This window comes from Patagioenas fasciata, chromosome 1, assembly GCF_037038585.1.
Source record: "Patagioenas fasciata isolate bPatFas1 chromosome 1, bPatFas1.hap1, whole genome shotgun sequence".
Taxonomy (NCBI): domain Eukaryota; kingdom Metazoa; phylum Chordata; class Aves; order Columbiformes; family Columbidae; genus Patagioenas; species Patagioenas fasciata.
Genome location: NC_092520.1, coordinates 12,432,919 through 12,459,106, shown reverse-complemented (window position 1 = coordinate 12,459,106; position 26,188 = coordinate 12,432,919).

The following is a 26,188-nucleotide window of genomic DNA, read 5'->3' as shown; positions in this document are numbered from 1 at the left end:
GTGAACATTCACTTATTCAGGGAGTGGTCAAACGCTGGAAGAGGCATCCTAGAGAGCTGATGGATGCCTCACGCCCCTCAGTGTTTAAGAGGCATTTGCACAATGCTCTTCATAATACGCTTTAAGTCTCAGTCAGCTCTGAATTTGTCATGCAGCTTGGATTAGCTGGTCACTGTAGGTCGCTTCTAAGTCAACTATTCCAGTGTATTCGCCCTTGATCCTACAGCTGCAAAAGCCGTGCATGAAACTGGGCGTTCTCCTACGCATACCGACATACAATTACAATCAGAGTTACCCCAGCTAGGTTCCTCTCCTTCAACGGCACCTGGGAACTCTCTGCCTTGAAGTCCTTTCAAGGCCTTGGCTTGCTCAGAAGGGCAGCTGTCAAGGACAGCACACACAGGCTACTGGGGAACAGAGACCCTGTAGGGAGACAGGTCCCATTCATCCCTTCATGTCCTCTGCCTTCCCGTTAGCCCTCTGCTCAGCTGTTGAGTACAAGAAGGGCCAGGCACGTGTCTGGGACTTCACTGCCACGGATTTTGAGTCTCCAGCTTTGGAAAACCCAGCAGTCCCTAGTGTCTGATAGACTGTAACAAAGACAGGAGTCTGTTCCCAGAGGCAGGGGGGTCTCCCGGTGACTGGGACCCCTCCGGCTGCTCCGCCCATGCGCTCAAGAGCTGTAGAAGAGAAGGAACAACAACGCAAGACTGAAAGCCAGTCTATAGCATCTCTACAAGATCTAGTTAGAAAGTCGCAGCCGCAATTAGAAGGAAGGGTGGGCGCCCACTTACTGCAGGAGGAATTGTACGAAAGGCTAATGTGAGCAGTGGATGACCAGATGGAAAAGGGGTGTAAGAAGCCATTAAAAAGGAAAGGGAAGAAGATGCTGACCTATCCCCTGCCCATTCTAGAAGATTTGCAGGATCAGTTGGACAAGTTACCTGTCCCACTACAGCCGTTGACTAAGACCAAATACTCATATGAGAACTCAGGGAATTAAGTACCCCATATCGTAAGAAAAAAAAAGGACGCATTTGAGGCCTCCAAATGGCCCAAATTAAAGCATAAGTATGGTCAGACTCACCAGGAGTTGAACACTGAGTATGTCTGGAGAGTTTCTTTCACTGAAGGTGACCACATTTTATTGTCCGACAAGGAAGCTGAAGGGTACTGGAGACCTGGTGCGTTTCTGATCGCAGGAAACATGGATATCATGGATTTGCGCTTTTCGGAAATACCGTGCTCCATGTCCTTGAGAACCTGGAGTTGTGCAGACGGCTGCTCAATCAAGGAGGCAGCAACGCAGCTGCGCTGGCTATTGCAGCCGGCAAAGCCAAACTCCTCTCCAGTTTTCCATGAGCGTGTCCACACTATTTCTACCTGGACATTTGTAATGTACTGATGGACTTTATGTCACCAGCATTCAGTTGATAGACATTGGTCTCAGTGGAAACCGCAGCAGTCCCTACTGTCTGATACACTGTAACAAGGACAGGAATTCATCCTCCTGAAGCAGGGGGGTCTCCCAGTGACTGGGACCCCGCTGGTTGCTCAGCCCATGCACTCAAGAGCTGCACGTATCAGGCGGTTGTGGTGTGGACAGTGTCCGTGTGCTGACTGGATGCTCCACACGTGCGCAGTGTGTGGGGCACTCCGGTGGGTCCGTGGATTCCCTGATGGAGGGCATGGGAACAGAAGTTAGCCTTAAAGATATTAAGGTCTACCCGTGAGAAAGATGGGAATAAAGGAGTATCCGGAGGAATTAAGGTGTACCCGTGAGAGAGAAGGGAGTAGAAGAGTAACACTGATGACAGCAAAATTAAGCAATGAAAAGTTACTGCCGTAACTTGTAACCAATAGAGAAGAGACAAGTGAATTGGTAAAACTGTATAAAACTGCACTTGTGGCAATAAATGGCATCTCCTACCTTCATTTTGGAAGAACTTGGTCTATGTCATTTGTCCATCTCAGCCACGACAGCAGTGTAATAACGTTCGTGGGCGGTGCAGACGTAGCAACAGCCAGAGATCCCCATGGAGGTGGAGATGACGAAAAAGCGTGACCGGTGCTTCCCACGTGGGCCTCTGCTCCTGCCAGCAGTCTCCAGGAGAAGAAGACAACGGTCCTATGAGATGTCGCTGGATCCACAGCGGTGGCTCTCCCTCACTCTCTCTCTCTACTTTTCCTAAAAAACAATACAATAAAGTTTTGTTACTTTCCTGACATTTAGCCTCGATTGAGCCTTAATCGCAGCATTAAGGATCACCTTTAATCGTGGTCCTCTAGATCGCGAGAGTATCATGTGAAGGAGACCAAAACTGGTGTTCAAAGAGGTGGACTCGAGGAAAATCCAGCTCTGGATGCTGGTGCCTGCAGAACAAGAGTGGGACAGACTATGAATGGCACCAGTACCGGTATAAAGCATTTTTGGAAACATCCACATAGACTCATGACCAAAGCAGCCTGATAAAGCTGCTCGAAAGAAACATGTAACAAAAGGTCCTAAAGACCCAGGAGGACACCCATTTGAGCAGGACCCAGCAAGGTGCCCTTGCCCCAAGGGGCTGGTGAGTGGTGCCCTGAGCTGCACGGGGCAAAGTGTTGGCAGCAGCTGCAGGGAGGTGACTCTTCCCTCTGCTCAGCGCTGCTGAGGCCAGGCCACAGTGCTGTGCCCGGCTCTGGGTTGCCCAGGACAAGAGAGACGTGGGCAAAGCGGGGAGACCCCCAGTGCCCCTCCCCCACCATGGCGGTTAGAATGCCATGCTGTGTTGACCCGGCGCTGGCCCGGCAACGGTTCTGTGCCAACACGGAGCGGCACAGGGCAGAGCCCAGCTCTTCCCCAGCAGCGATCCTTGGCACTGGGACGCGTTTTGGAGTCCCTCCACAGCCACCAAGGCAGTATCTCGGGGTCTAGCAGCGCCTCCCACGCAAGGCTGCTACTTTCCTCGTCGCGATGGGCCAGGTGAACTGCTGCCGTGGCTCCAGGTACGTTCCCCCCAAGTCCTGGGGACAGTCCAGCACAGCCAGACCCCGCAGCAGCCGCTTTTCTCATGACCAACACCGTCTGCTCTGCAGGGACGACCCTGAGCCCGTGCAGCAGTGCGTGCCACCACCTCCTGTCTCCTCCCGCAGCGAAGGGGGAGTTGGCCCCTCGGCTGGTGAGTTTGGAGAAGATGGGGGCAGGACGGCCCTTCTCTCTTCCTCTTTCAGACAGGCACTGGGGCCCAATGAGGCTGCTTCTACCCTTCCCGCAGGGCACGTCTGTCCCCATGGCTCTGCAGAGGGAGAGACCTGAGCCCCTGGGGTCCCTTGCTCCCAACTGATGCTTTTCCCCTGCACAGGCTGGTTGGGGTAGAGCACTGAGATGGTCAAGGAGAGCTTGCCTGGCACATCTCCTCCACAGCGCTTTGCTCTCTTCTCCTTGCCACCAGGTGGGACCAACAGGAGGAGGAGGTGGGTGTTCTGGCCCTTTGCCCGGCGAGGAACCTCGGATGCTGCAGAGGCTGCCGGGCCATCCACCTCTGGCAACAGCGGGTTGCTGTTTGGCCGGCCCCTGGCAGCTCTCTGCAGCCAAGACGGCACGTTGCCCCAGCCCATCCAGGTAAGCAGCCCTAGGCAGGTGGTCCCCATCCCGCTGGTTCCTCTGTAGAGGTGCTGCACCCATCAGAGGGACCCCAGACGGGTCTTGGGGACAAAGCCAGCTTCTCCCCATGTCACCCAAATCCAGCCAATCCCTTTCCTGCCCCAATGAGACCTGCAGACCCTGCCACGGTCACTCCTGCCCCCGAGGAAGGTTGCCCTGTCCCAGGGACTCTCTGCAGCCCAGCAATGTCCTCCTCTGTCCCGCAGGACCTGCTGGCTCTCCTGCAGGAGCGCGGACCATCCACCGAGGGGATCTTCCGGCTGGCGCCTGGCGAGCGCGCCTCCCGGGAGCTGCGGGAGGCCCTGGACAGCGGCGCCCCGGTGCAGCTGGAAAGCCAGCCGGTGCACCTCCTGGCCGCCATCCTGAAGGTGAACCCTGCTGACACGGCTCCCGGCAGCTCCCGGCTCTGCCGGGGCTGACGGGCACCTGCCAGAGCAGGAGCCCAAAGCCAGGAGCTGCTGCTCAGCCCGAGCGCTGGGCTGGGGATGCTGCCTGTGCTCCCGGCGGCAGCGGGCACAGCCTGAGCCGCAGCCCTTGCCATTGCAGGAGTTCCTGCGCAAGATCCCCTCCAAGCTCCTGCAGGCAGAGCTGTACCAGGACTGGATGGGCGCCCTGCACACCACCAGCAGGGAGGAGAGGCTGGCGGGGCTGAAGGAGTAAGTGTGGCCAGCAGCCTGGCCGCTGCGCGGGCACTGCCAGAGCCCCAAAAGCATTTTTCTGCTTGGGGCAATGGCCGCAGACGTTGCGGGTGGCTACATAAGGGACTCTTGCCACAAGGGCAGGGAAGGAGGGAGAGAGGGAGGTGGCCCTATCTCGGCCAAGGCAGCCCCTCTGCTGTAAACCAGGTGTGGCCAGGGACCCTTCCCTCGGGTGGGCTTGGCTGGGATCAGCCTCCTTAGACCTGTGTTGACAAGCTCTCCTTGATTAACCTTGTGTTCCTGTTCCCGCAGTGTGGCCAGCAAGTTGCCCGAGCCCAACCTGCTCCTCCTCAAGCAGCTGCTCACCCTGCTGCACACCATCAGCAGCAACGCCGGCACCAGCAGGATGACAGCGGCCAGCCTGGCCATCTGTGTGGGGCCGAACCTCCTCGGCCCACCGGAGGAGGACACGCTGCCGCTGGACGTCCTGGTGCAGGTGACCGGCAAGGTACGCCGTGTTGAACGGGCGGCTACAGCCCGCCGGGCCCAGCCCTGGCCGCCTCCTGCCTTCAGCAAACGCTGCTGGGGGAGCTGCTGGGAAGAGCAGCCCCACAGCTGCAGCTTCTGCGCTGAAGTGAGGCTCAGGAGTGGGAAGGGCTGTCTGACCCATTCTCAGCCACCAGGCTGGAAACCAATGGTTTGCTGCTGTGTGCAGGTGACGCAGCTGCTGGAGTTCCTCATTGACCACCACGAGGAACTCTTTGAGGAGGAGGAGGACGATGGGCTTCCCAGTGCATCCGCCGAGGAGTTGCCAGCACCAGAGCCAGAAGCTCCTACCTCAGAGGTATGCCAGGGCCACAAACAGGCTGGGACTGCTGCCACAGGAACAAGCAAGGTCCTCCACCCAGCACCCCGCAGCTCTGCAGAAGTTCAGAGCTGAGCTAGATCTTGGGCAAGTAGGTCCCTGCCACACCTTCACTTGTACATTGCCCTTGCAGGTGCCTCCAGTCACCCTGGAAAGTGAACACCTGAGTAGCACCTCTGAGGAGAGCAGGTAACATGAGCTGCCTTTGATTAAGAGCAGGACTGATTCAGGTTTATCCTGGCATGACCTTTCTAACCATACTCTCGCATGTAAAGGTTGCCAGGCTCTTCACGACTCCACAGGAAGAGAAGACCATCCTGTGAAGAGCCAAGTGATGGGCAACCTGAGAGGAAGAGGAGGAAGCTGGCAACGGAGCACTGAGGCACGGGCAACTAAGGAAATCCAAGCAGGCGAAAAGAACCAGGGGCCCAGGTGTGTATCCGCTGCCTACAGAAAGTCGCAAAGCCCCACTTTTCTGTTCACGTCAGCTGGCAATCCCAGCGCTGCCTGGTGTCCGAATCCCAAGGGCACAGTAAGGAGTTGTTCCAAGTAGCTGTAGACACGGAGACAGTGGCACTTCTTAAAAAGCTCACATTTCACCGGAGGTAATTGAGGGAAGTGAAAAACAACCAATCCATCAAAAAGCAGTGTGATTTTCCTTCACACCAGGGTTTTTAGCCAGGGACACTGAGGGATGCCGCTGCTGCTGCTGCTTGGGTTTTAGAAAGGACATCACAGCCCCCCAGGGGCTCCCTGTCGAGCCCCACTGCCCGCTGAGGGGCACTGCACATCCCTGAGAACCGGCTGTGCCCCGGGAAGGGCATGTGTTGAGAAGGGGCCAAAGCAAAGCTGGAGTCGGTGACTCCTGTTTCATTGGACTTCCCAAAAACCAGGCAACTCCATCGTGACTCTTCTTGCCTTCATGGTTTCATCAGTTCTTTCTGACTCTGTCCTTGTAGCCTCTTGGATTTCCTGGATGAGCTCTGACACCTGGGCTTCCAGGAGCACGATGCAGCCCCAGCACCACCTCGGCGCAGGCGAGGAGAGAGGCAGCGCGCCGTCCTGCTCTGGCCGGCACATTCCACTCGTGCAGCGCTAAGCCAGAGCAGCCCCACGGGGCCCCCAGACCCAGCCCAGCCCTCGCAGGAGGCCTTGCTGGCTCACCCATCAGCTCCGTGAGCAGATGCCCACCAGCTGGAACACCTCTCCAAGGTGGGGAGCTGGCATGTGGACTTCAGGACATGTGGAGTGCGTGACACACGGTGGTGCCTGGCATCTGGGAGGGCCATGAAGACATGCTGGCTGGTGTCTTCCATTCTGTAAAACCCTCCGAGTTTCAATTCCAGCTACCCATTCTTGGCAGACCGATGCGGAACTGACTTGCTCCATTCAAGAAGGGAGCAGCCATTGCTCCTCTTTGCTCAGGGCAAGTGCATGTATGCAGGACACCTGAAGAACTCCTTTGGGGACAGAAGGTAACACGTCAGACGGCTGCACCTGCTCGAGTCCAAACCCCGCTGTGCTGTCCCTACCAAGAGCAGAAACTACGTTCAGAAGGCTCCTGTCACTGCACTTTTACTGATACCCACTTGCACATTCTGCAAAAGGCACGTACGGAGCTGCGAGAATTCCCTATAAGTATGGAGGCGGTCAAATGGACATTGGACATAATTTTCTCCAGGTTGGAGAAGACCGGTAGCAAAAACTGAAATTATTTCCATACCTCATCAACATACGAGCATATGGATGGGTCATATGTCGCTATGGAAATGCTGGTCCTTTGTGCCCGTCTCATTGACTTCGAAAGAACGTGTCTGTGGAGCTACATCCCACAGGCTAGCTGAGAGCTTTTCCAGGGTTGACTGGACAGGTATTCCGGAATGACGACACATCCATGCGTGTTCACTCTATTGCGACATTGCTCCTCGGCCTGGCGGTGCTCAGGAGAAACCTGCTTTGAGCCCTGTAAAGCCAAAAAAACCCAGGAAAACTCATGAAAGCGGAAGTTCTGAAGAGCCTCCAATCTCAGCTTGTACAGTTTTTAATGGAAGCACAAGCAAAAAGGAGGCAGTGAATGGTCTGTGATGCAGTTCACATACATACGATAATTATACAGAAAAGCCTTGTATTGCAATGGCCATTTGGATGTATAAATATGTAATATAGAGGGACATGCTTTATTATAAAAGGAAAGTATGTAATCGAAAGGTTGGTCTTCATATTAAGCTGTGTTGTTTCAAATGATAGCACACAAAGTCCTGTCACTTATTTGGTGGTTATTTGGTGCTTTTTAAATTTCTCCAGTGGGGACCTACTGCTGCACAGTGAATTAGCTGCAGTTGGGCATTTTGCTGCGGGCGCAGCCTGTTGCTTTCATGTTTTTTATTATACGGGATGCTATCACTCCTTTTACTGTTCGATAATAGATTTTAAAATGTCTCTTCAATTCAGAAGATGTCTTGTATTATTTAGAAATGTCATATATTAATCTACTTTTTTAAATAAAAAGTGTTTATGTGCAATTAACAAACATGAGCTACATATTTTATTTTTTTTCAAATGTCACAACATTTTAACTAAGTGCTTTACATGGTATGTCTTGAACCTGGCCAAATGGAGATGGTTACAAGAAGAAAGAGAAACATTTGAAGAAAAGAAAAGGCCCTTAGCCCCAGTGTCTGTTATAGACCACCCGACCAGGATGATGAAGGAGATGAATTATTCTACAAGCAGCTGGCAGATGTCTCAATATCGACAGCCCTTGTTCTTGTGGGGGACTTTAACCTGCCAGATATCTGCTGGGAGCTGAATACTGCACAGAAGAGGCAGTCTAGGAATTTCCTAGAGTGTATAGAGGACAAATTCCTTCATCAGCTGGTAAATGAGCCTACCCGGGGTAAGGCCTTGCTAGACCTACTGTTTACAAACAGAGAAGGGCTGGTGGGAGATGTAGTGGTTGGAGACCGCCCGGGGCACAGCGACCACGAAATAATAGAATTTTCAATAGTTAGAGATGCAAGGAGAGCCATCAATAAAACCTCTACACTGGACTTCTGGACGGCAGATTTTTGCCTATTCAGAAGTCTAGTTCAGAGCATACCCTGGGAAACAATGCTTAAAAACAAGGGGACCCAGGAGGGTTGGACATACTTCAAGCGGCACGTTTTGAGGGCACAGGATCAGGCTATACCAGTGCGCCGAAAGGCTAGCCGGCAGCGAAGACAACCGGCTTGGCTAAACAGGGAGATTTTGGAGGAAATCAGAAATAAAAAGAGAGTTTACAGACTGTGGAAAAAAGGGCTGGCCACCTATGAAGAATTTAGGAAAATAGCTAGATCGTGCAGGAAAAAAATCAGGGAAACGAAAGTGCAGTTTGAAGTTAAATTGGCCAATTCTATTAGGGATAATAAAAAGTCCTTCTTTAAATACATTAATAAGAAAAGGAGGGGCAAGCAAAACCTCCATTCTCTACTGGACTTTGAGGGAAATATAGTTAACAAAGATGAGGAGAAAGCTGAGGTACTTAATACCTACTTTGCCTCGGTATTTACCAGTCAAACAGATGGCCCTCAGGATAACTGGCCTCTGGAGATGGTTGACAGGGATAGGAAGCCAAATAGTCCCCTTGTATTCCAAGAGGAAATAGTTGGTGGCTTACTGAGCCATCTGGATCCTCCTAAGTCTATGGGACCAGATGGGATCCATCCTAGGGTGATGAGGGAGCTAGCAGAAGAGCTCACCAAGCTGCTCTCCATCATCTTCCAACAGTCTTGGCTCACTGGGGAGGTCCCAAATGATTGGAAACTGGCAAATGTTACCCCAATCCACAAAAAGGGCTGCAAAGCTGACCCTGGCAACTACAGGCCTGTCAGCCTGACCTCGGTGCCTGGCAGGGTGATGGAGCAGATCATCCTGAATGCAATCACACAGCACCTCCAGGATGGACCAGGGATCAGACCCAGCCAGCATGGGTTTAGGAGGGGCAGGTCCTGTCTGACCAACCTGATCTCCTTTTATGATCAGGTGACCCACCTAGTGGATGAGGGGAAAGCTGTAGACGTGGTCTGTCTAGACTTCAGCAAAGCCTTTGACACTGTCTCCCATAATATACTCCTTCAAAAGCTGATAGCCCGCGGCTTGGACAAGTGCACTCTCTGCTGGGTTAAGAACTGGCTGGAGGGCCGGGCCCAGAGAGTACTGGTGAATGGGGCTGCATCTAGCTGGCGGCCAGTCACTAGTGGTGTCCCCCAGGGGTCAGTGTTGGCTCCAGTCCTGTTTAACATCTTTATTGATGATTTAGATGAGGGGATTGAGACCACCATCAGCAAATTTGCTGATGACACCAAGTTGGGGGGCAGCGTCGACCTGCTGGAAGGCAGGAGGGCTCTGCAAAGAGATCTGGATAGACTGGAAAAATGGGCTGATTCCAATGGGATGAAGTTCAACAAGGCCAAGTGCCGGGTCCTGCACTTTGGCCACAACAACCCCCTGCAGCGCTCCAGGCTGGGCACAGAGTGGCTGGAGAGCAGCCAGGCAGAAAGGGACCTGGGGGTACTGATTGACAGGAAGCTCAACATGAGCCAACAGTGTGCCCAGGTGGCCAAGAAGGCCAATGGTATCCTGGCCTGTATCAAAAATAGTGTGGTCAGCAGGACAAGGGAAGTGATCCTTCCCCTGTACTCTGCATTGGTGAGGCCACGCCTGGAGTATTGTGTCCAGTTCTAGGCCCCTCAGTTCAGGAAAGATATTGAGGTGCTGGAGCAGGTCCAGAGAAGAGCAACAAGACTGGGGAAGGGACTTGAGCACATGACCTATGGGGAGAGGCTGAGGGAGCTGGGGTTGTTCAGCCTGGAGAAGAGGAGGCTTAGAGGTGACCTCATCACTCTCTAGAACTACCTGAAGGGAAGTTATAGCCAGGTGGGAACTGGTCTCTTCTCCCAGGCAGTTAGCAATAGGACAAGGGGACATGGGCTTAAACTCTGCCAGGGGAAGTTTAGGCTGGATATTAGGAAGAAGTTCTTTACGGAGAGAGTGATCAGGCATTGGAACGGCCTGCCCAGGGAGGTGGTAAATGGGCTGAAGTTGGACCAAGGGTTGGACTTGATGATCTCTGAGGTCTTTTCCAACCTAGCCAGTTCTGTGTGTGATTCTGTGTGTGTTTGCTCTTCAGTGCACTAGCTACAAAGACCTGTCTGGAGAATGCTGCCACTAGGTCTCAGCCCCGAGGATGCAAGACACAAACCTCCTTGGCAGAAGAGGGAACTAAAACTCGGGTGGGATTCGGCTCACTCTAACCTCCGCGTCCCTCTTTGGACTCGGTGTCCACACAGTCATCACAGGGAGTGCCTATCAAGGGCTTGGTGCAGTAGCCTACCCCCGGGCATCATTTGGGAATGATCCGAGATCCCACAGGTATGTCCTCTGGCCTCCAGCTGTGCCCTTAGAAGGGACAGACCGCCCACAGGTCTGTGTCACATCTGCCGAGCTCTGGGCTTTAGTTATGGCATACAGCTGGCATTAAGTTTCCCACGTGCAGGAAATCCAACTGAGGCGCAGCCAATGCAGTCGGTTAAACTTGGAGGTGTCCTAAATTACATCCACTTCAGGACAGCAGGAATAATGTTTTATTCTGCTAACAATGGGATCTTTGCAATATTTTAAGATGAAAAATTGCAGCATAGCTAGGTCAGGCAGAAAATGAAACTAAATGATTTCTTAGAAGCAAGGTGAGGCTTTGCAGGAAGATGTCAGAGCTGCAGTTCACATATGTAGGGAGAAATCAGGAAAGACCAAAGCTCAACTAGGCTTGAAACTTGTGCTGCCTGGTCCTGTGAGGCGGAAGACCCGGGCTGCAGCAGCAGTGACTTTCCATTTGCGGACACTGAAACTGTATGGAAGCACTTGTATCAGCCGAATGGTCTTCATCCCATGGGGCCTGATGAGATTCACTCCAGAGTCCTGAAGGAGTGAGCAGGTGTCACAGCAGGAGTCCTTCCAATCATCTTGTAAAGGTCTGGGAATGCGGGTAGGTCCCTGCTGACTGGAAGCTCCCCACTGTTCTTCCAGTTTATCAGAAGAGCATGAGGGAAGAACCAGGAAAGAACAGATCTCCTAGTCTATCCTCCATTTCTGTGCAAGTGACGGACAAGATCATCCTGAGTGCTGTTGAAAGACATTTCGAGGACAACGCAATTTCACGGAGAAAGTCAACATGGGTTCAAGGAAGGGAAGTCCTGTCAAACTATTTTGATGTCCCTCTGGGATAAGGTCACCTGCCCAGTGGATGATTGGAAAGCAAGGTGCGTAGTTGTCCTGGATTTTACCATGGCTTTTGATATTGTCCCTCATAGTAGACTTCTGCACAAGATGTCCAGCTGTGAGATGACCAGGTACACGGTGCACTAGGTGAAGATTTGTCTGAAAGGCAGGGCTCAGTGGACTGTAGGTGAATGGGGATACATCTGGCTGGTGGCCCGTCACCAGCAGCATTCCCCAGGGCTCAATTCCGTATTGTTATCAATGATGTGGATGCAGATGTGGATGCAGGAGTGGAAGGCACCACTAGCAAGTTTGCGGATGACACTAAATTGGGAGATGCTGTTGAGTCTCTCAAGGGACAAAAGACCTTGTAGAGGGATCAGGAATGCTTCACAGTAGATATCAGTGAACATTCACTTATTCAGGGAGTGGTCAAACGCTGGAAGAGGCATCCTAGAGAGCTGATGGATGCCTCACGCCCCTCAGTGTTTAAGAGGCATTTGCACAATGCTCTTCATAATACGCTTTAAGTCTCAGTCAGCTCTGAATTTGTCATGCAGCTTGGATTAGCTGGTCACTGTAGGTCGCTTCTAAGTCAACTATTCCAGTGTATTCGCCCTTGATCCTACAGCTGCAAAAGCCGTGCATGAAACTGGCCGTTCTCCTACGCATACCGACATACAATTACAATCAGAGTTACCCCAGCTAGGTTCCTCTCCTTCAACGGCACCTGGGAACTCTCTGCCTTGAAGTCCTTTCAAGGCCTTGGCTTGCTCAGAAGGGCAGCTGTCAAGGACAGCACACACAGGCTACTGGGGAACAGAGACCCTGTAGGGAGACAGGTCCCATTCATCCCTTCATGTCCTCTGCCTTCCCGTTAGCCCTCTGCTCAGCTGTTGAGTACAAGAAGGGCCAGGCACGTGTCTGGGACTTCACTGCCACGGATTTTGAGTCTCCAGCTTTGGAAAACCCAGCAGTCCCTAGTGTCTGATAGACTGTAACAAAGACAGGAGTCTGTTCCCAGAGGCAGGGGGGTCTCCCGGTGACTGGGACCCCTCCGGCTGCTCCGCCCATGCGCTCAAGAGCTGTAGAAGAGAAGGAACAACAACGCAAGACTGAAAGCCAGTCTATAGCATCTCTACAAGATCTAGTTAGAAAGTCGCAGCCGCAATTAGAAGGAAGGGTGGGCGCCCACTTACTGCAGGAGGAATTGTACGAAAGGCTAATGTGAGCAGTGGATGACCAGATGGAAAAGGGGTGTAAGAAGCCATTAAAAAGGAAAGGGAAGAAGATGCTGACCTATCCCCTGCCCATTCTAGAAGATTTGCAGGATCAGTTGGACAAGTTACCTGTCCCACTACAGCCGTTGACTAAGACCAAATACTCATATGAGAACTCAGGGAATTAAGTACCCCATATCGTAAGAAAAAAAAAGGACGCATTTGAGGCCTCCAAATGGCCCAAATTAAAGCATAAGTATGGTCAGACTCACCAGGAGTTGAACACTGAGTATGTCTGGAGAGTTTCTTTCACTGAAGGTGACCACATTTTATTGTCCGACAAGGAAGCTGAAGGGTACTGGAGACCTGGTGCGTTTCTGATCGCAGGAAACATGGATATCATGGATTTGCGCTTTTCGGAAATACCGTGCTCCATGTCCTTGAGAACCTGGAGTTGTGCAGACGGCTGCTCAATCAAGGAGGCAGCAACGCAGCTGCGCTGGCTATTGCAGCCGGCAAAGCCAAACTCCTCTCCAGTTTTCCATGAGCGTGTCCACACTATTTCTACCTGGACATTTGTAATGTACTGATGGACTTTATGTCACCAGCATTCAGTTGATAGACATTGGTCTCAGTGGAAACCGCAGCAGTCCCTACTGTCTGATACACTGTAACAAGGACAGGAATTCATCCTCCTGAAGCAGGGGGGTCTCCCAGTGACTGGGACCCCGCTGGTTGCTCGGCCCATGCACTCAAGAGCTGCACGTATCAGGCGGTTGTGGTGTGGACAGTGTCCGTGTGCTGACTGGATGCTCCACACGTGCGCAGTGTGTGGGGCACTCCGGTGGGTCCGTGGATTCCCTGATGGAGGGCATGGGAACAGAAATTAGCCTTAAAGATATTAAGGTCTACCCGTGAGAAAGATGGGAATAAAGGAGTATCCGGAGGAATTAAGGTGTACCCGTGAGAGAGAAGGGAGTAGAAGAGTAACACTGATGACAGCAAAATTAAGCAATGAGAAGTTACTGCCGTAACTTGTAACCAATAGAGAAGAGACAAGTGAATTGGTAAAACTGTATAAAACTGCACTTGTGGCAAGAAATGGCATCTCCTACCTTCATTTTGGAAGAACTTGGTCTATGTCATTTGTCCATCTCAGCCACGACAGCAGTGTAATAACATTCATGGGCGGTGCAGACGTAGCAACAGCCAGAGATCCCCATGGAGGTGGAGATGACGAAAAAGCGTGACCGGTGCTTCCCACGTGGGCCTCTGCTCCTGCCAACAGTCTCCAGGAGAAGAAGACAACGGTCCTATGAGATGTCGCTGGATCCACAGCGGTGGCTCTCCCTCACTCTCTCTCTCTACTTTTCTTAAAAAACAATACAATAAAGTTTTGTTACTTTCCTGACATTTAGCCTCGATTGAGCCTTAATCGCAGCATTAAGGATCACCTTTAATCGTGGTCCTCTAGATCGCGAGAGTATCATGTGAAGGAGACCAAAACTGGTGTTCAAAGAGGTGGACTCAAGGAAAATCCAGCTCTGGATGCTGGTGCCTGCAGAACAAGAGTGGGACAGACTATGAATGGCACCAGTACCGGTATAAAGCATTTTTGGAAACATCCACATAGACTCATGACCAAAGCAGCCTGATAAAGCTGCTCGAAAGAAACATGTAACAAAAGGTCCTAAAGACCCAGGAGGACACCCATTTGAGCAGGACCCAGCAAGGTGCCCTTGCCCCAAGGGGCTGGTGAGTGGTGCCCTGAGCTGCACGGGGCAAAGTGTTGGCAGCAGCTGCAGGGAGGTGACTCTTCCCTCTGCTCAGCGCTGCTGAGGCCAGGCCACAGTGCTGTGCCCGGCTCTGGGTTGCCCAGGACAAGAGAGACGTGGGCAAAGCGGGGAGACCCCCAGTGCCCCTCCCCCACCATGGCGGTTAGAATGCCATGCTGTGTTGACCCGGCGCTGGCCCGGCAACGGTTCTGTGCCAACACGGAGCGGCACGGGGCAGAGCCCAGCTCTTCCCCAGCAGCGATCCTTGGCACTGGGACGCGTTTTGGAGTCCCTCCACAGCCACCAAGGCAGTATCTCGGGGTCTAGCAGCGCCTCCCACGCAAGGCTGCTACTTTCCTCGTCGCGATGGGCCAGGTGAACTGCTGCCGTGGCTCCAGGTACGTTCCCCCCAAGTCCTGGGCACAGTCCAGCACAGCCAGACCCCGCAGCAGCCGCTTTTCTCATGACCAACACCGTCTGCTCTGCAGGGACGACCCTGAGCCCGTGCAGCAGTGCGTGCCACCACCTCCTGTCTCCTCCCGCAGCGAAGGGGGAGTTGGCCCCTCGGCTGGTGAGTTTGGAGAAGATGGGGGCAGGACGGCCCTTCTCTCTTCCTCTTTCAGACGGGCACTGGGGCCCAATGAGGCTGCTTCTACCCTTCCCGCAGGGCACGTCTGTCCCCATGGCTCTGCAGAGGGAGAGACCTGAGCCCCTGGGGTCCCTTGCTCCCAACTGATGCTTTTCCCCTGCACAGGCTGGTTGGGGTAGAGCACTGAGATGGTCAAGGAGAGCTTGCCTGGCACATCTCCTCCACAGCGCTTTGCTCTCTTCTCCTTGCCACCAGGTGGGACCAACAGGAGGAGGAGGTGGGTGTTCTGGCCCTTTGCCCGGCGAGGAACCTCGGATGCTGCAGAGGCTGCCGGGCCATCCACCTCTGGCAACAGCAGGTTGCTGTTTGGCCGGCCCCTGGCAGCTCTCTGCAGCCAAGACGGCACGTTGCCCCAGCCCATCCAGGTAAGCAGCCCTAGGCAGGTGGTCCCCATCCCGCTGGTTCCTCTGTAGAGGTGCTGCACCCATCAGAGGGACCCCAGACGGGTCTTGGGGACAAAGCCAGCTTCTCCCCATGTCACCCAAATCCAGCCAATCCCTTTCCTGCCCCAATGAGACCTGCAGACCCTGCCACGGTCACTCCTGCCCCCGAGGAAGGTTGCCCTGTCCCAGGGACTCTCTGCAGCCCAGCAATGTCCTCCTCTGTCCCGCAGGACCTGCTGGCTCTCCTGCAGGAGCGCGGACCATCCACCGAGGGGATCTTCCGGCTGGCGCCTGGCGAGCGCGCCTCCCGGGAGCTGCGGGAGGCCCTGGACAGCGGCGCCCCGGTCCAGCTGGAAAGCCAGCCGGTGCACCTCCTGGCCGCCATCCTGAAGGTGAACCCTGCTGACACGGCTCCCGGCAGCTCCCGGCTCTGCCGGGGCTGACGGGCACCTGCCAGAGCAGGAGCCCAAAGCCAGGAGCTGCTGCTCAGCCCGAGCGCTGGGCTGGGGATGCTGCCTGTGCTCCCGGCGGCAGCGGGCACAGCCTGAGCCGCAGCCCTTGCCATTGCAGGAGTTCCTGCGCAAGATCCCCTCCAAGCTCCTGCAGGCAGAGCTGTACCAGGACTGGATGGGCGCCCTGCACACCACCAGCAGGGAGGAGAGGCTGGCGGGGCTGAAGGAGTAAGTGTGGCCAGCAGCCTGGCCGCTGCGCGGGCACTGCCAGAGCCCCAAAAGCATTTTTCTGCTTGGGGCAATGGCCGCAGACGTTGCGGGTGGCTACATAAGGGACTCTTGCCACAAGGGCAGGGAAGGAGGGAGAGAGGGAGGTGGCCCTATCTCGGCCAAGGCAGCCCCTCTGCTGTAAACCAGGTGTGGCCAGGGACCCTTCCCTCGGGTGGGCTTGGCTGGGATCAGCCTCCTTAGACCTGTGTTGACAAGCTCTCCTTGATTAACCTTGTGTTCCTGTTCCCGCAGTGTGGCCAGCAAGTTGCCCGAGCCCAACCTGCTCCTCCTCAAGCAGCTGCTCACCCTGCTGCACACCATCAGCAGCAACGCCGGCACCAGCAGGATGACAGCGGCCAGCCTGGCCATCTGTGTGGGGCCGAACCTCCTCGGCCCACCGGAGGAGGACACGCTGCCGCTGGACGTCCTGGTGCAGGTGACCGGCAAGGTACGCCGTGTTGAACGGGCGGCTACAGCCCGCCGGGCCCAGCCCTGGCCGCCTCCTGCCTTCAGCAAACGCTGCTGGGGGAGCTGCTGGGAAGAGCAGCCCCACAGCTGCAGCTTCTGCGCTGAAGTGAGGCTCAGGAGTGGGAAGGGCTGTCTGACCCATTCTCAGCCACCAGGCTGGAAACCAATGGTTTGCTGCTGTGTGCAGGTGACGCAGCTGCTGGAGTTCCTCATTGACCACCACGAGGAACTCTTTGAGGAGGAGGAGGACGATGGGCTTCCCAGTGCATCCGCCGAGGAGTTGCCAGCACCAGAGCCAGAAGCTCCTACCTCAGAGGTATGCCAGGGCCACAAACAGGCTGGGACTGCTGCCACAGGAACAAGCAAGGTCCTCCACCCAGCACCCCGCAGCTCTGCAGAAGTTCAGAGCTGAGCTAGATCTTGGGCAAGTAGGTCCCTGCCACACCTTCACTTGTACATTGCCCTTGCAGGTGCCTCCAGTCACCCTGGAAAGTGAACACCTGAGTAGCACCTCTGAGGAGAGCAGGTAACATGAGCTGCCTTTGATTAAGAGCAGGACTGATTCAGGTTTATCCTGGCATGACCTTTCTAACCATACTCTCGCATGTAAAGGTTGCCAGGCTCTTCACGACTCCACAGGAAGAGAAGACTATCCTGTGAAGAGCCAAGTGATGGGCAACCTGAGAGGAAGAGGAGGAAGCTGGCAACGGAGCACTGAGGCACGGGCAACTAAGGAAATCCAAGCAGGCGAAAAGAACCAGGGGCCCAGGTGTGTATCCGCTGCCTACAGAAAGTCGCAAAGCCCCACTTTTCTGTTCACGTCAGCTGGCAATCCCAGCGCTGCCTGGTGTCCGAATCCCAAGGGCACAGTAAGGAGTTGTTCCAAGTAGCTGTAGACACGGAGACAGTGGCACTTCTTAAAAAGCTCACATTTCACCGGAGGTAATTGAGGGAAGTGAAAAACAACCAATCCATCAAAAAGCAGTGTGATTTTCCTTCACACCAGGGTTTTTAGCCAGGGACACTGAGGGATGCCGCTGCTGCTGCTGCTTGGGTTTTAGAAAGGACATCACAGCCCCCCAGGGGCTCCCTGTCGAGCCCCACTGCCCGCTGAGGGGCACTGCACATCCCTGAGAACCGGCTGTGCCCCGGGAAGGGCATGTGTTGAGAAGGGGCCAAAGCAAAGCTGGAGTCGGTGACTCCTGTTTCATTGGACTTCCCAAAAACCAGGCAACTCCATCGTGACTCTTCTTGCCTTCATGGTTTCATCAGTTCTTTCTGACTCTGTCCTTGTAGCCTCTTGGATTTCCTGGATGAGCTCTGACACCTGGGCTTCCAGGAGCACGATGCAGCCCCAGCACCACCTCGGCGCAGGCGAGGAGAGAGGCAGCGCGCCGTCCTGCTCTGGCCGGCACATTCCACTCGTGCAGCGCTAAGCCAGAGCAGCCCCACGGGGCCCCCAGACCCAGCCCAGCCCTCGCAGGAGGCCTTGCTGGCTCACCCATCAGCTCCGTGAGCAGATGCCCACCAGCTGGAACACCTCTCCAAGGTGGGGAGCTGGCATGTGGACTTCAGGACATGTGGAGTGCGTGACACACGGTGGTGCCTGGCATCTGGGAGGGCCATGAAGACATGCTGGCTGGTGTCTTCCATTCTGTAAAACCCTCCGAGTTTCAATTCCAGCTACCCATTCTTGGCAGACCGATGCGGAACTGACTTGCTCCATTCAAGAAGGGAGCAGCCATTGCTCCTCTTTGCTCAGGGCAAGTGCATGTATGCAGGACACCTGAAGAACTCGTTTGGGGACAGAAGGTAACACGTCAGCCGGCTGCACCTGCTCGAGTCCAAACCCCGCTGTGCTGTCCCTACCAAGAGCAGAAACTACGTTCAGAAGGCTCCTGTCACTGCACTTTTACTGATACCCACTTGCACATTCTGCAAAAGGCACGTACGGAGCTGCGAGAATTCCCTATAAGTATGGAGGCGGTCAAATGGACATTGGACATAATTTTCTCCAGGTTGGAGAAGACCGGTAGCAAAAACTGAAATTATTTCCATACCTCATCAACATACGAGCATATGGATGGGTCATATGTCGCTATGGAAATGCTGGTCCTTTGTGCCCGTCTCATTGACTTCGAAAGAACGTGTCTGTGGAGCTACATCCCACAGGCTAGCTGAGAGCTTTTCCAGGGTTGACTGGACAGGTATTCCGGAATGACGACACATCCATGCGTGTTCACTCTATTGCGACATTGCTCCTCGGCCTGGCGGTGCTCAGGAGAAACCTGCTTTGAGCCCTGTAAAGCCAAAAAAACCCAGGAAAACTCATGAAAGCGGAAGTTCTGAAGAGCCTCCAATCTCAGCTTGTACAGTTTTTAATGGAAGCACAAGCAAAAAGGAGGCAGTGAATGGTCTGTGATGCAGTTCACATACATACGATAATTATACAGAAAAGCCTTGTATTGCAATGGCCATTTGGATGTATAAATATGTAATATAGAGGGACATGCTTTATTATAAAAGGAAAGTATGTAATCGAAAGGTTGGTCTTCATATTAAGCTGTGTTGTTTCAAATGATAGCACACAAAGTCCTGTCACTTATTTGGTGGTTATTTGGTGCTTTTTAAATTTCTCCAGTGGGGACCTACTGCTGCACAGTGAATTAGCTGCAGTTGGGCATTTTGCTGCGGGCGCAGCCTGTTGCTTTCATGTTTTTTATTATACGGGATGCTATCACTCCTTTTACTGTTCGATAATAGATTTTAAAATGTCTCTTCAATTCAGAAGATGTCTTGTATTATTTAGAAATGTCATATATTAATCTACTTTTTTAAATAAAAAATGTTTATGTGCAATTAACAAACATGAGCTACATATTTTATTTTTTTTCAAATGTCACAACATTTTAACTAAGTGCTTTACATGGTATGTCTTGAACCTGGCCAAATGGAGATGGTTACAAGAAGAAAGAGAAACATTTGAAGAAAAGAAAAGGCCCTTAGCCCCGGTGTCTGTTATAGACCACCCGACCAGGATGATGAAGGAGATGAATTATTCTACAAGCAGCTGGCAGATGTCTCAATATCGACAGCCCTTGTTCTTGTGGGGGACTTTAACCTGCCAGATATCTGCTGGGAGCTGAATACTGCACAGAAGAGGCAGTCTAGGAATTTCCTAGAGTGTATAGAGGACAAATTCCTTCATCAGCTGGTAAATGAGCCTACCCGGGGTAAGGCCTTGCTAGACCTACTGTTTACAAACAGAGAAGGGCTGGTGGGAGATGTAGTGGTTGGAGACCGCCCGGGGCACAGCGACCACGAAATAATAGAATTTTCAATAGTTAGAGATGCAAGGAGAGCCATCAATAAAACCTCTACACTGGACTTCTGGACGGCAGATTTTTGCCTATTCAGAAGTCTAGTTCAGAGCATACCCTGGGAAACAATGCTTAAAAACAAGGGGACCCAGGAGGGTTGGACATACTTCAAGCGGGAGGTTTTGAGGGCACAGGATCAGGCTATACCAGTGCGCCGAAAGGCTAGCCGGCAGCGAAGACAACCGGCTTGGCTAAACAGGGAGATTTTGGAGGAAATCAGAAATAAAAAGAGAGTTTACAGACTGTGGAAAAAAGGGCTGGCCACCTATGAAGAATTTAGGAAAATAGCTAGATCGTGCAGGAAAAAAATCAGGGAAACGAAAGTGCAGTTTGAAGTTAAATTGGCCAATTCTATTAGGGATAATAAAAAGTCCTTCTTTAAATACATTAATAAGAAAAGGAGGGGCAAGCAAAACCTCCATTCTCTACTGGACTTTGAGGGAAATATAGTTAACAAAGATGAGGAGAAAGCTGAGGTACTTAATACCTACTTTGCCTCGGTATTTACCAGTCAAACAGATGGCCCTCAGGATAACTGGCCTCTGGAGATGGTTGACAGGGATAGGAAGCCAAATAGTCCCCTTGTATTCCAAGAGGAAATAGTTGGTGGCTTACTGAGCCATCTGGATCCTCCTAAGTCTATGGGACCAGATGGGATCCATCCTAGGGTGATGAGGGAGCTAGCAGAAGAGCTCACCAAGCTGCTCTCCATCATCTTCCAACAGTCTTGGCTCACTGGGGAGGTCCCAAATGATTGGAAACTGGCAAATGTTACCCCAATCCACAAAAAGGGCTGCAAAGCTGACCCTGGCAACTACAGGCCTGTCAGCCTGACCTCGGTGCCTGGCAGGGTGATGGAGCAGATCATCCTGAATGCAATCACACAGCACCTCCAGGATGGACCAGGGATCAGACCCAGCCAGCATGGGTTTAGGAGGGGCAGGTCCTGTCTGACCAACCTGATCTCCTTTTATGATCAGGTGACCCACCTAGTGGATGAGGGGAAAGCTGTAGACGTGGTCTGTCTAGACTTCAGCAAAGCCTTTGACACTGTCTCCCATAATATACTCCTTCAAAAGCTGATAGCCCGCGGCTTGGACAAGTGCACTCTCTGCTGGGTTAAGAACTGGCTGGAGGGCCGGGCCCAGAGAGTACCGGTGAATGGGGCTGCATCTAGCTGGCGGCCAGTCACTAGTGGTGTCCCCCAGGGGTCAGTGTTGGGTCCAGTCCTGTTTAACATCTTTATTGATGATTTAGATGAGGGGATTGAGACCACCATCAGCAAATTTGCTGATGACACCAAGTTGGGGGGCAGCGTCGACCTGCTGGAAGGCAGGAGGGCTCTGCAAAGAGATCTGGATAGACTGGAAAAATGGGCTGATTCCAATGGGATGAAGTTCAACAAGGCCAAGTGCCGGGTCCTGCACTTTGGCCACAACAACCCCCTGCAGCGCTCCAGGCTGGGCACAGAGTGGCTGGAGAGCAGCCAGGCAGAAAGGGACCTGGGGGTACTGATTGACAGGAAGCTCAACATGAGCCAACAGTGTGCCCAGGTGGCCAAGAAGGCCAATGGTATCCTGGCCTGTATCAAAAATAGTGTGGTCAGCAGGACAAGGGAAGTGATCCTTCCCCTGTACTCTGCATTGGTGAGGCCACGCCTGGAGTATTGTGTCCAGTTCTAGGCCCCTCAGTTCAGGAAAGATATTGAGGTGCTGGAGCAGGTCCAGAGAAGAGCAACAAGACTGGGGAAGGGACTTGAGCACATGACCTATGGGGAGAGGCTGAGGGAGCTGGGGTTGTTCAGCCTGGAGAAGAGGAGGCTTAGAGGTGACCTCATCACTCTCTAGAACTACCTGAAGGGAAGTTATAGCCAGGTGGGAACTGGTCTCTTCTCCCAGGCAGTTAGCAATAGGACAAGGGGACATGGGCTTAAACTCTGCCAGGGGAAGTTTAGGCTGGATATTAGGAAGAAGTTCTTTACGGAGAGAGTGATCAGGCATTGGAACGGCCTGCCCAGGGAGGTGGTGGACTCACGGTCCCTGGAGGTTTTTAAACTGAGATTGGACATGGCTCTTAGTGCCATGATCTAGTAAATGGGCTGAAGTTGGACCAAGGGTTGGACTTGATGATCTCTGAGGTCTTTTCCAACCTAGCCAGTTCTGTGTGTGATTCTGTGTGTGTTTGCTCTTCAGTGCACTAGCTACAAAGACCTGTCTGGAGAATGCTGCCACTAGGTCTCAGCCCCGAGGATGCAAGACACAAACCTCCTTGGCAGAAGAGGGAACTAAAACTCGGGTGGGATTCGGCTCACTCTAACCTCCGCGTCCCTCTTTGGACTCGGTGTCCACACAGTCATCACAGGGAGTGCCTATCAAGGGCTTGGTGCAGTAGCCTACCCCCGGGCATCATTTGGGAATGATCCGAGATCCCACAGGTATGTCCTCTGGCCTCCAGCTGTGCCCTTAGAAGGGACAGACCGCCCACAGGTCTGTGTCACATCTGCCGAGCTCTGGGCTTTAGTTATGGCATACAGCTGGCATTAAGTTTCCCACGTGCAGGAAATCCAACTGAGGCGCAGCCAATGCAGTTGGTTAAACTTGGAGGTGTCCTAAATTACATCCACTTCAGGACAGCAGGAATAATGTTTTATTCTGCTAACAATGGGATCTTTGCAATATTTTAAGATGAAAAATTGCAGCATAGCTAGGTCAGGTAGAAAATGAAACTAAATGATTTCTTAGAAGCAAGGTGAGGCTTTGCAGGAAGATGTCAGAGCTGCAGTTCACATATGTAGGGAGAAATCAGGAAAGACCAAAGCTCAACTAGGCTTGAAACTTGTGCTGCCTGGTCCTGTGAGGCGGAAGACCCGGGCTGCAGCAGCAGTGACTTTCCATTTGCGGACACTGAAACTGTATGGAAGCACTTGTATCAGCCGAATGGTCTTCATCCCGTGGGGCCTGATGAGATTCACTCCAGAGTCCTGAAGGAGTTAGCAGGTGTCACAGCAGGAGTCCTTCCAATCATCTTGTAAAGGTCTGGGAATGCGGGTAGGTCCCTGCTGACTGGAAGCTCCCCACTGTTCTTCCAGTTTATCAGAAGAGCATGAGGGAAGAACCAGGAAAGAACAGATCTCCTAGTCTATCCTCCATTTCTGTGCAAGTGACGGACAAGATCATCCTGAGTGCTGTTGAAAGACATTTCGAGGACAACGCAATTTCACGGAGAAAGTCAACATGGGTTCAAGGAAGGGAAGTCCTGTCAAACTATTTTGATGTGCCTCTGGGATAAGGTCACCTGCCCAGTGGATGATTGGAAAGCAAGGTGCGTAGTTGTCCTGGATTTTACCATGGCTTTTGATATTGTCCCTCATAGTAGACTTCTGCACAAGATGTCCAGCTGTGAGATGACCAGGTACACGGTGCACTAGGTGAAGATTTGTCTGAAAGGCAGGGCTCAGTGGACTGTAGGTGAATGGGGATACATCTGGCTGGTGGCCCGTCACCAGCAGCATTCCCCAGGGCTCAATTCCGTATTGTTATCAATGATGTGGATGCAGATGTGGATGCAGGAGTGGAAGGCACCACTAGCAAGTTTGCGGATGACACTAAATTGGGAGATGCTGTTGAGTCTCTCAAGGGACAAAAGACCTTGTAGAGGGATCAGGAATGCTTCACAGTAGATATCAGTGAACATTCACTTATTCAGGGAGTGGTCAAACGCTGGAAGAGGCATCCTAGAGAGCTGATGGATGCCTCACGCCCCTCAGTGTTTAAGAGGCATTTGCACAATGCTCTTCATAATACGCTTTAAGTCTCAGTCAGCTCTGAATTTGTCATGCAGCTTGGATTAGCTGGTCACTGTAGGTCGCTTCTAAGTCAACTATTCCAGTGTATTCGCCCTTGATCCTACAGCTGCAAAAGCCGTGCATGAAACTGGGCGTTCTCCTACGCATACCGACATACAATTACAATCAGAGTTACCCCAGCTAGGTTCCTCTCCTTCAACGGCACCTGGGAACTCTCTGCCTTGAAGTCCTTTCAAGGCCTTGGCTTGCTCAGAAGGGCAGCTGTCAGGGACAGCACACACAGGCTACTGGGGAACAGAGACCCTGTAGGGAGACAGGCCCCATTCATCCCTTCATGTCCTCTGCCTTCCCGTTAGCCCTCTGCTCAGCTGTTGAGTACAAGAAGGGCCAGGCACGTGTCTGGGACTTCACTGCCACGGATTTTGAGTCTCCAGCTTTGGAAAACCCAGCAGTCCCTAGTGTCTGATAGACTGTAACAAAGACAGGAGTCTGTTCCCAGAGGCAGGGGGGTCTCCCGGTGACTGGGACCCCTCCGGCTGCTCCGCCCATGCGCTCAAGAGCTGTAGAAGAGAAGGAACAACAACGCAAGACTGAAAGCCAGTCTATAGCATCTCTACAAGATCTAGTTAGAAAGTCGCAGCCGCAATTAGAAGGAAGGGTGGGCGCCCACTTACTGCAGGAGGAATTGTACGAAAGGCTAATGTGAGCAGTGGATGACCAGATGGAAAAGGGGTGTAAGAAGCCATTAAAAAGGAAAGGGAAGAAGACGCTGACCTATCCCCTGCCCATTCTAGAAGATTTGCAGGATCATTTGGACAAGTTACCTGTCCCACTACAGCCGTTGACTAAGACCAAATACTCATATGAGAACTCAGGGAATTAAGTACCCCATATCGTAAGAAAAAAAAGGACGCATTTGAGGCCTCCAAATGGCCCAAATTAAAGCATAAGTATGGTCAGACTCACCAGGAGTTGAACACTGAGTATGTCTGGAGAGTTTCTTTCACTGAAGGTGACCACATTTTATTGTCCGACAAGGAAGCTGAAGGGTACTGGAGACCTGGTGCGTTTCTGATCGCAGGAAACATGGACATCATGGATTTGCGCTTTTCGGAAATACCGTGCTCCATGTCCTTGAGAACCTGGAGTTGTGCAGACGGCTGCTCAATCAAGGAGGCAGCAACGCAGCTGCGCTGGCTATTGCAGCCGGCAAAGCCAAACTCCTCTCCAGTTTTCCATGAGCGTGTCCACACTATTTCTACCTGGACATTTGTAATGTACTGATGGACTTTATGTCACCAGCATTCAGTTGATAGACATTGGTCTCAGTGGAAACCGCAGCAGTCCCTACTGTCTGATACACTGTAACAAGGACAGGAATTCATCCTCCTGAAGCAGGGGGGTCTCCCAGTGACTGGGACCCCGCTGGTTGCTCTGCCCATGCACTCAAGAGCTGCACGTATCAGGCGGTTGTGGTGTGGACAGTGTCCGTGTGCTGACTGGATGCTCCACACGTGCGCAGTGTGTGGGGCACTCCGGTGGGTCCGTGGATTCCCTGATGGAGGGCATGGGAACAGAAATTAGCCTTAAAGATATTAAGGTCTACCCGTGAGAAAGATGGGAATAAAGGAGTATCCGGAGGAATTAAGGTGTACCCGTGAGAGAGAAGGGAGTAGAAGAGTAACACTGATGACAGCAAAATTAAGCAATGAGAAGTTACTGCTGTAACTTGTAACCGATAGAGAAGAGACAAGTGAATTGGTAAAACTGTATAAAACTGCACTTGTGGCAATAAATGGCATCTCCTACCTTCATTTTGGAAGAACTTGGTCTATGTCATTTGTCCATCTCAGCCACGACAGCAGTGTAATAACATTCATGGGCGGTGCAGACGTAGCAACAGCCAGAGATCCCCATGGAGGTGGAGATGACGAAAAAGCGTGACCGGTGCTTCCCACGTGGGCCTCTGCTCCTGCCAACAGTCTCCAGGAGAAGAAGACAACGGTCCTATGAGATGTCGCTGGATCCACAGCGGTGGCTCTCCCTCACTCTCTCTCTCTACTTTTCTTAAAAAACAATACAATAAAGTTTTGTTACTTTCCTGACATTTAGCCTCGATTGAGCCTTAATCGCAGCATTAAGGATCACCTTTAATCGTGGTCCTCTAGATCGCGAGAGTATCATGTGAAGGAGACCAAAACTGGTGTTCAAAGAGGTGGACTCAAGGAAAATCCAGCTCTGGATGCTGGTGCCTGCAGAACAAGAGTGGGACAGACTATGAATGGCACCAGTACCGGTATAAAGCATTTTTGGAAACATCCACATAGACTCATGACCAAAGCAGCCTGATAAAGCTGCTCGAAAGAAACATGTAACAAA